The sequence below is a fragment of the Pseudophryne corroboree genome, chromosome 2 (assembly GCF_028390025.1).
Source record: "Pseudophryne corroboree isolate aPseCor3 chromosome 2, aPseCor3.hap2, whole genome shotgun sequence".
NCBI lineage: Eukaryota > Metazoa > Chordata > Amphibia > Anura > Myobatrachidae > Pseudophryne > Pseudophryne corroboree.
In genome coordinates, this window is record NC_086445.1 from 874,255,393 (window position 1) to 874,264,769 (window position 9,377).

Below are 9,377 nucleotides of genomic sequence, written 5' to 3' on the forward strand. Positions count from 1 at the left end.
GCAGATTGGAATTGGAGTTGTAGTACAATACTCACTTGTTTTAGTACCAGCTAGTGGGATAACTTACCAGCTGTTGCCCACAACTGTTGATTGATGGGCTGTGTCACATTCAATTGTGACAGTAGATATCAGTGTAACATTATTAGGACGTGGGAGTACCCATGTTTGTGCATTTTCTAATGGATATCATGTATATGCAATTGTGCCATGCCTTTGTATATTTGTCCAGTATGTCTATTTTGTTTTAACACTTATGTTTTGTGTTTTAGGGTTTGCACTTGTAATAATTTTGGTGCTTCTGCCCCTCCGTGTTGCCTGAGTCCGGGCGCGTTGTGATGACGTCATTTTAAGGAGCGTGGCGCGCGGGCGGCCGACGTCATGGACGGACAGAAGGAGGTATAAAGGTATGTTATGTATTGTATTGGTGATGCCCTGACGAAAATGTTGATTGTATAACATTGAAACGTTGGCCACAGAGCTGAGTCTTGTCGTTATTTGCCGTGAGTGCCGCCGAACCTCTTGCTGTTATTGGGGAACAGTCCGTTTTCCTACGGAGGGCTCCGGCGCTTACACGTTGCTATACACGCCTTGGGAGGAGTACCGCTGAACTGTATGTATTTATACACACTTTTATATATATATATATATACACAAACAGAAAACCCAGCACTCACCAAAGTAAGCTCACTTATCCTCAACAATTCAATAAATAAATGATGGGGGTTTAGTTAGTGGATTGGCCAATGCACGGAAGCCTGCAAACCGATCGCCAAGGTACCAAAACTTCAAGCAGGTCCTACACTATCACAGAGTCTTAAAACCTGATTACTTCACTGCTGTTGCACACATCATCTGCCTGCTAGATTTAATGTGCACCTGCCACACACTTTATGGCTTTTAAAGGTACACTAGTCACCTTACATTGACTTAGATAGATTGCTAAGGAACAGCTGAGACAGGTTCAGGATAATCCACACAGGGGTGCATGAGAAAGCTAGTGGCCACGGTTAATAAGAGATAACCATAGATTAACCCCGTCATATACACAAATAGAAAACCACAGCACTCGCCACCCCAGAAGCGGGGTACACAGCTGCACTTACCACTCACAGGGTGGGGTGCATGTAGCCCATGACCACATCACTCTATATCACTCTATATATATATATATATATATATATATATGGGATAGGCGGCACTCAGAGACTGACAAACAACTGTTTAGTGCATAAAACCCTGCAGGGTGTGCTATTTAACGCGTGACGTTTCGGGGTAACATTCGCCTTCCTCAGACAACATATCAAACAACAGAGAATTGTGCCTAAGTAACGGGGTATACCTTAACAAATAAATAGTGTGTTGTTTTCCAATGTGAAATTTTTTATGTCTCTCTATGTATTAAGAGATAGCATATGGTGATATTGTGGTTTATCTAGCTTCTTAATTCCAATTTATAAATAGTTATCAGATATCTATATTTCATAACAAAAGCATCATTATCACCAATTTCTTGTATGGTTTTTGATTTTCATATGTACCCTTATCTGTGGAAAAATTCCCTTCTGTTTTCATGAACAAACATAATTTGATGCAAACAAATCCCTGTCTGGAATAGACATAGAAAATTGTGTGCTCAGCAAAGCAGTATACCTTAATTATTAGGATTTAATTCTCTATGCTTTGATGCCTTCCATGTTTCTTTACAATTTGATGTAAATAAATCCCTATTTGGGACAGACAGAAAATTGTGTTGTCAGCAATACAATATACCTCAACAAATAGGGTGTATTAGCATTATTATTATTATTATTATTATTATTATTATTACTATTTTCCTGTACTCTTTTTCTTGTGCAATTTCTTGTTCAAATTTTTTTTTCTTCTCCTTTATTTGCAATCTTTCTGCAATTTTTCTGTATTTCTTCACCCTAGCTTACTTTTTCTTCCAAGCACTTTCTCACCCACAATTAAAGGATTGTCCTCTGCAATGCCAATTATGGCAACAGGGGCGCTCTAGTGGACAGTAGAAGTGCTACATCAATTCTGTCCATTTTTCAATTGTGAACCATCAGGTCTAGTCTCACTCGGCTGACACTTGTAAAATTTCTATTTTGTTTGAATACTCCTTCATTTAATTGGGTACTCCTATATGCTGTTGGATGTTTGCCTAAGTATCTACAGTCATACCATGCTAGACATGCCTGATCTCGTCTGATCTTGGAAGCCAAGCAGCGTTGGGCCTGGTCAGTACCAGAAAGGGAGACCCTCTGGGAATACCGGGTACTGTAGTATCAAGGACCATACCTTCCGTTGATGCACCCAGGATGAATTAGTAACCAACACTTTCAATATCAATATCAGATCACGTGCCTATGCTTACTCACTCAGAAGGAGTCCAGAGTTGGAAAAGCCGGGTCTCTTGTTTCTCTCTTATGATTATATTTATATATAACAATTCATAAGTTGATAGAGAAAACAAGAGATTTCAAATTTTCACTTTGATGAATGTCAAATATCAATACTCACTTAAAATACAGTGGGTGTGCAGACAAACAACCTGCCACCTACCCCACAATAAGTGAGTAACATACCTCTATATTGTTATTTAATAATTTTTTAAAGCTATTGTTGTTGATATTAACAACAATATTTTCGTTTGTCTAATAAAATAAAAGTTGAGTTTTAATCCCACACTTACATTGTACCTCACACTATTACATATCAGCATATTGATTTATACAAAGAGTGCCCCAGAGAGACAATAAAACAGTCTTTTCTTTTTGCTTCTTTGCAAAAAAACCCTCACAATAGTTTGCTCTGAACTAACGTCCAGGAGCACCACCAACTCAGTTCTACCGCAAAAGCCAAGTCGGCCAAGTCGGTAGCTTTATGTTGGTCATCATTCATGCCTTTCATGAAATAAAAATTGTTTGACATTCACTTACAATCCGGTCCAGTGCAGATTCCAAAACCCCAACCCATTGCAACATATCAAACAAAGTGCGTTTAAATATCCCATGGAGCACCTGTCTATGTTGGTTGATTGCATGTAAGGAGGGCACCAGAGCCAGCTATTTGTGAGTCTGGAGTGCCGGGGTAAACTGTGTATTAGAGCACCACAGATACAACTATGATCCGACGTTTCAGGGCGTGTAGCCCCTACACCTTGAAAAAGGGGCTATGCGCCCCGAAACGTCGGATCATAGTTGTATCTGTGATGCTCTAATACACAAGCTTTGACACCACAAGTCCTGGAGTGCCGCCGTCTTTTTTCATCTTATCTATCTATCTATCTATCTATCTATCTATCTATCTATCTATCTATCTATCTATCTATCTATATGTATATATATATATATATATATATATAGATGAGTCTGCAGTGCTGGGGTAAACGTGTATATATATATATATATATATATATATATACATATAATATCTCCAAATATCCGGCACTTCTATTATCTTAGAGGTGTATAATTGCCCGGGGGTCCTCCATGAGGTGATGACATCCAATATAAGTAGTGTGATTGCTGCACTCCGAGACTGTAGTAACTTGAAAAGGTGCTTAAGTGCTTTATGCTTTAAATGTTTCGGGATTGTGAAACTGGTACAATCCCGAAATGTTGAAAGAAAGAACCTTGGGGGTAATTCCAAGTTGATCGCAGGAGGAAATTTTTTAGCAGTTGGGCAAAACCATGTGCACTACAGGGGAGGCAGATATAACACGTGCAGAGAGAGTTAGATTTGGGTGGGTTATTTTGTTTCTGTGCAGGGTAAATACTGGCTGCTTTATTTTTACACTGCAATTTAGATTGCAGGTTGAACACACCCCACCCAAATCTAACTCTCTCTGCACATGTTATATCTGCCTCCCCTGCAGTGCATATGGTTTTGCCCAACTGCTAAAACATTTCCTGCTGCGATCAACTTGGAATTACCCCCCTTTTACAGTTACCACAGTCAAGGAGTGCAACTATCACGCTATATATGTATATATATCACTGTGCACCAGATGTGTATATGGTAAGTGAATAGTGTGGTTGATGGATTGGAGGAGGGAAACATCAATCCAATGTCTTGACAGGGGTCCCATGGAGTGTTAATCCATCTCTGTGCCCGACCATCAGCTATAACCATCCCAATTTGATTTTTGGAGTATGCATTTGAACAGGAGGTGGGACCACATTGGGCACGCCAAACCGAAATATGGAACCTCATCTCAGGCATAGTCCTATGGTTCGATTGGGTATATGTTGTTCTATTTCCACTTCCTTCAAAGCAGGGACAAGTAGCAAAAATGTGACCCTAGTCCCAGCAATTTACAAAGGACAATTATTCACACTTGCCTACTCTACCAGAACTGCCGGGGAGCTCCTGAATCTCGGGTGGTACTCAGCGGGTGATAAAGTAATACATGTTGAACTGAGTCGTCATGGCTACTCCACCGACTTTACAAAGCTGGTAATCTGAGCATTGTGTTGCGATCACACCCCAATCTATGCTATGCCACACCCTCCACTGTGCTGACATGGCTGAACCCTGCCGGCAAATGTGGACTTGTTGCTATGGGCAAAACCATATTTCCTTTGTATCAGTCTCATACATACATCACAATGTGCTTTCATCTAGGAACAATACTCATTGGCAGCAAAATGAAAACATTGGGGGTTTTTTATGTTTGTTAGCAAACTAAAAAAGTTAGCAATTGGGCAAAACCATGGTGGTCATTCCGAGTTGTTCGCTTGCTAGCAGTTTTTAGCAGCCGTGCAAACGCTATGCTGCCTCCCACTGGGAGTGTATGTTAGCTTAGCAGAAGTGCGAACAAAAGAATCGCAGAGCGGCTACAACATTTTTTTGTGCAGTTTTAGAGTAGCTCAAAACCTACTCCTAGCTTGCGATCACTTCAGACTGTTCAGTTCCTGTTTTGACGTCACGAACACGCCCTGCGTTCGGCCAGCCACACCTGCGTTTTTCCTGGCACGCCTGCGTTTTTTCAAACCCTCCCTGAAAACGGTCAGTTGACACCCAGAAACGCCCACTTCATGTCAATCACTCTGCGGCCACCAGTGCGACTGAAAAGCTTCGCTAGCCCTTGTGTGAAACTACATCTTTCATTGTATAATTACTTTGCGCATGTGCATTGCGCCGCATGCGCAGAAGTGATGTTTTTTTGCCTCATCGCTGCACAGCGAATGAAAGCAGCTAGCGATCAACTCAGAATGACCCCCCATGTGCACTGAAAGTGGGGCAGATGTAACGTGCACAGAGAGTTAGATTTGGGTTGTATATTTTCTGTGCAGGGTAAATACTGGCTGCTTTATTTTTAAACTGCAATTTAGATTTCGGTTTGAACACACCCCACCCAAATCTAAATCTCTCTGCACATGTTACATCTGCCCCCAGGGGTGTATCTACCTATTGGCCAGGATGGCAGTCGCCAGGGGCGCCAGGCAAGGAGGGGGCGCCGCCTGGCTGTGCCACCCACGGCCAAAGGATAGAAAAGCAGTACTGTCAGACTGTACCTGGTGAGAGTCTGTTACTGCTGGAGCGGCGCTGGTGTCCGGCAGCACCGCACTTGTAGTCAGACTCAAAATAAACTACAGCTCCCAGCAGCCCTTGTTGCTGGGAGCTCCCGGCAGCAAGGGCTGCTGGGAACTGTAGTTTATTGTGAGTCTGATTACAAGTGCGGTGCTGTCGGACACTAGTCTGATCACTAGTGCAGTGCGGTGCTGACAGACACAGGCGCCGCGCCGGCAGTAACAGACTCTACCAGGTACACAGCAGTGGTGCGAGTAGAAAATTTTCTTATGGGTACTGAGTGCCAAAAAATGGGCGTGGTCATGTGTTGTGATGGGGCGTGGTCACATGCTGCTAATGGGAGTGGCTACATGACACTAGTGGCGTGGCCACATGACATAGCCCTTTTTTTTTTGTATTCTGGAGGCAAGGCTAAAAATATATAGTAATGCCTCCAGTATAATAGAAATATATAGTGATACCTCCAGTATAATAGAAATATATAGTAATGTCCCCAATTTAATAACAATATATAGTAATGCCTCAATAACAATATATAGTAATGCCTCCATTATAACAGGAAAAATAAGATTTTACTTACCGGTAAATCTATTTCTCGTAGTCTGTAGTGTATGCTGGGGACTCCGTAAGGACCATGGGGAATAGACGGGCTCCGCAGGAGACATGGGCACTTTAAGAAAGAATTTAGATTCTGGTGTGCTCTGGCTCCTCCCTCTATGTCCCTCCTCCAGACCTCAGTTAGAGAAACTGTGCCCGGAAGAGCTGACAGTACAAGGAAAGGATTTTGGAAATCCAGGGCAAGATTCATACCAGCCACACCAATCATACCGTATAACATGTGATAACAACCAGTTAACAGTATGACAAATTACAGAGCATCAGGTCAAACCCTGATGCAACCATAACTTAACCCTTATTGAAGCAATAACTATATACAAGCATTGCAGCAGAAGTCCGCACTTGGGACGGGCGCCCAGCATCCACTACGGACTACGAGAAATAGATTTACCGGTAAGTAAAATCTTATTTTCTCTGGGGGCGTGGCCACGGCGGCTGAGGAGTAGGCAGCAAGTCTCGGGAGCTCCCCGGCTACCTAAACTCCTGTACAAATCCTGACTCCCTCTGGTGCTCTGCCCGGCTGAAATACTCACCCTGTGCTGCTGGGCACCGACGGGCGTACCTCTCCGTGGTCTCCGGGTCCCGTAGAAGCGGCAATCACCGCCGCCAGGCCCTGCGGCCTACAACTCCTCCGGATCCCCGGCCTCGATTTTGGCGGCCTCGGCCGCGGGACACCCGGAGCTCGAGCGGCGGGCTGCTGCTGATGCCAAACGCCGCCGGAAGACTGTGGGGGAGAGATAGCCTCTCCTCTGCCTCGTGAGCTGGGACCAGGGACCCTGAAGATAGGTCGTTGGGCAGGTACTCCTGGGGAAGGGGAAGAGACACTGCGGCCATTTTAGGAGTGGATTACAGAGGCTGCTGCCCATGCCTGCACATCTGAGGGGCTGCCTGATGAGATTCTCCAGTGACTTGCACTCTGTTTTATGATCTCTGAGACCCTACTGTCTGCTGCTCTCACCCAATATCAGCCTCTCACTATCTATATTACCTATATTAACTCAGCATAGTGTTGGAAGCACTGTCAGGTGTTCACGCTGCGCAGCTCTCCCATTCTACCACAGAGAGGCTACATATAGATTGGATCTGGCTACGCTGCTGTACTGCACTAATATCCTACAGTGTGTTACACACCAATATCCTACTCCTGCCTCCTGGAACTGCAGGATACTCCCTCTTCAATATTTCTGTCCATATTATTATTGCTGCTGCTACACAAGTCTGCATTTTCTACCCATTGATATTCTGGACATAAGGACCGGGCACGAGTGCTTCCCGCCACTGATTGTGTACGTCCTTGCTGCTGCCGCCATCTACCTACACTCTATTTTAAAAACCCTGCCCTGGGGTAGGTGTGACTGCTCCTGCACAATATGGTTAAGGGCGGCCAGAGTGCGGCCGCGGCCAAACTAGAAAGATATGCCAGGCAACCCAATCCCAGGGTATCATTGGCTCCTTCCCAGGGAGCCTCTCCAACCCACTCGAACCCCCCTCTGTGTCTGCGGCCGGTTCCCCAGAGATGGCAGAGGCGCCGTCTATTCAACAGGTGCTGGAGGCTATAGCTGGCAGTGAACAGCGTCTCTCCGATAAGATGGAAAAGGTGCAGTGCGACCTCTCCTTACTCAGACAAGATGTTCAGCGTATTCGTGAGAGAGTGGGTGAGGCGGAGACACGGGTCTCCAACCTGGAAGATATGTGTGGCCCCCTGAAACAGTCCGTATCCACGGTGACCCAGCAGGTTTCCTCCCTTCAGACCAAGCTCTTAGATATGGAAGGACGGCTGCGCAGGAACAATGTACAATTTGTAGGCCTGCCTGAAAGAGAAGAGGGCTCGCAGCCGGAGGACTTCCTTGAATCTTGGCTTAAGGAGATGTATGGCGCTGAGTCCTTTACTGCCCAATTTACGGTAGAACGTGCACATAGGATACCATCTCGGCCGCTACCTCCTGGGGCCCCTCCTCGCACCTTCATCGCCAAATTCCTACATTATAAGGACCGGGACTCAGTTCTCCGCCTAGGTCGTACGAAGGGCCCGCTGGTCCGTAATGGAGTTAAGGTGTCGGCCTTCCCGGATTTTGCCGCAGACGTCCAGAAGGACCGAGCCCAGTTTATGCCCATAAAACGGCGTCTGCGAGACCTTAACATCTCATATTCCATGCTGTTTCCTTCAAGGCTCAGAGTTGTGGCGGATGGGGAGACCAAGTTTTTTAATTCCCCCAGAGAAGCGGCACAATGGCTGGACAGATTTGCACCGGGTGCTCGGCAGCTAGCTCCGGACTGATCTCCTGAGATGCGGAAGCTGGGGCCTGATTTACCGGAGGGAACGATCATGAATCGGGGAGCCCCCCTCCTTTGCATTGGTGGCTCAAGACTTTTACGTCCAAGTGGTGTTGACTAGAGAAGGGTTAGAGGTTTAGTTGGGAATCTAGGCCTCTCTTAGCACTTGGAAGTTTAGGTTGCTGGTTTGGGATAAAAGTATGCCGGTGTTCGGGGAGGTGTACGGGGAGGGGAGGGATAATTGGAAAGCTGCCGGTTGCGGCTCCCTTTGCTGTTGGTTTTGGTTTTCTTTTTTTAGTTTGTTATTTTCCTTACCTAAGTTTTTTTTGACACAAGGATGTTTAATGATTCAGACGCTGTGGCTTATTGCGCAGGGCTTACAAACGTCAAGTGATGCTGGTATTGCTAATGTTGATTCTCAGTTATATTTTAGGGAAATGTCTATCCGGGAGACACATATAGTCTGTATGGGGTCATGATTAACCTGAAATTTTTGGCATGGAATGTCCGAGGTCTGAATAACAAAATCAAACGCTCTTATGATTAAAAAATATGACCCGGGCATTGCATGCCTCAGTGAGACCCACTTGGAGGGGAATAGGTTATTGTCATTCCGACGGGCCTGGGTGGGATGGGCTTACCATGCCTCACATTCTTCCTTCTCTAGGGGTGTCTCGATTCTGATTAAAAAATCAGTGCAATTTGAATTGTTATCGATCAAAACTGACCCGTATGGAAGATTTGTATTTATGGAATGTAAACTGAGTTCTCAGCCCTATTATATTCTAGCGATGTATGTCCCCCCTCCTTTTTCATATGCCGTACTGCAGCAGGCTGCCTCTTTTGTTGCTCCATCTCCTACCACCCCTGTGATATGCTTGGGCGATTTCAATAATGTCCTAGATTTATCCTTGGACCGATGGCACTCCCCGAATGTTGCGCTG

At 45.1% G+C, this 9,377-nt stretch overlaps 1 pseudogene; it reads left to right on the top strand.

Moving 5' to 3' along the window:
* The first annotated feature begins 2,173 nt into the window (after positions 1-2,173).
* LOC135051419 (5S ribosomal RNA) lies at positions 2,174-2,292 on the top strand (annotated as a pseudogene).
* Positions 2,293-9,377: the final 7,085 nt, after the last annotated feature.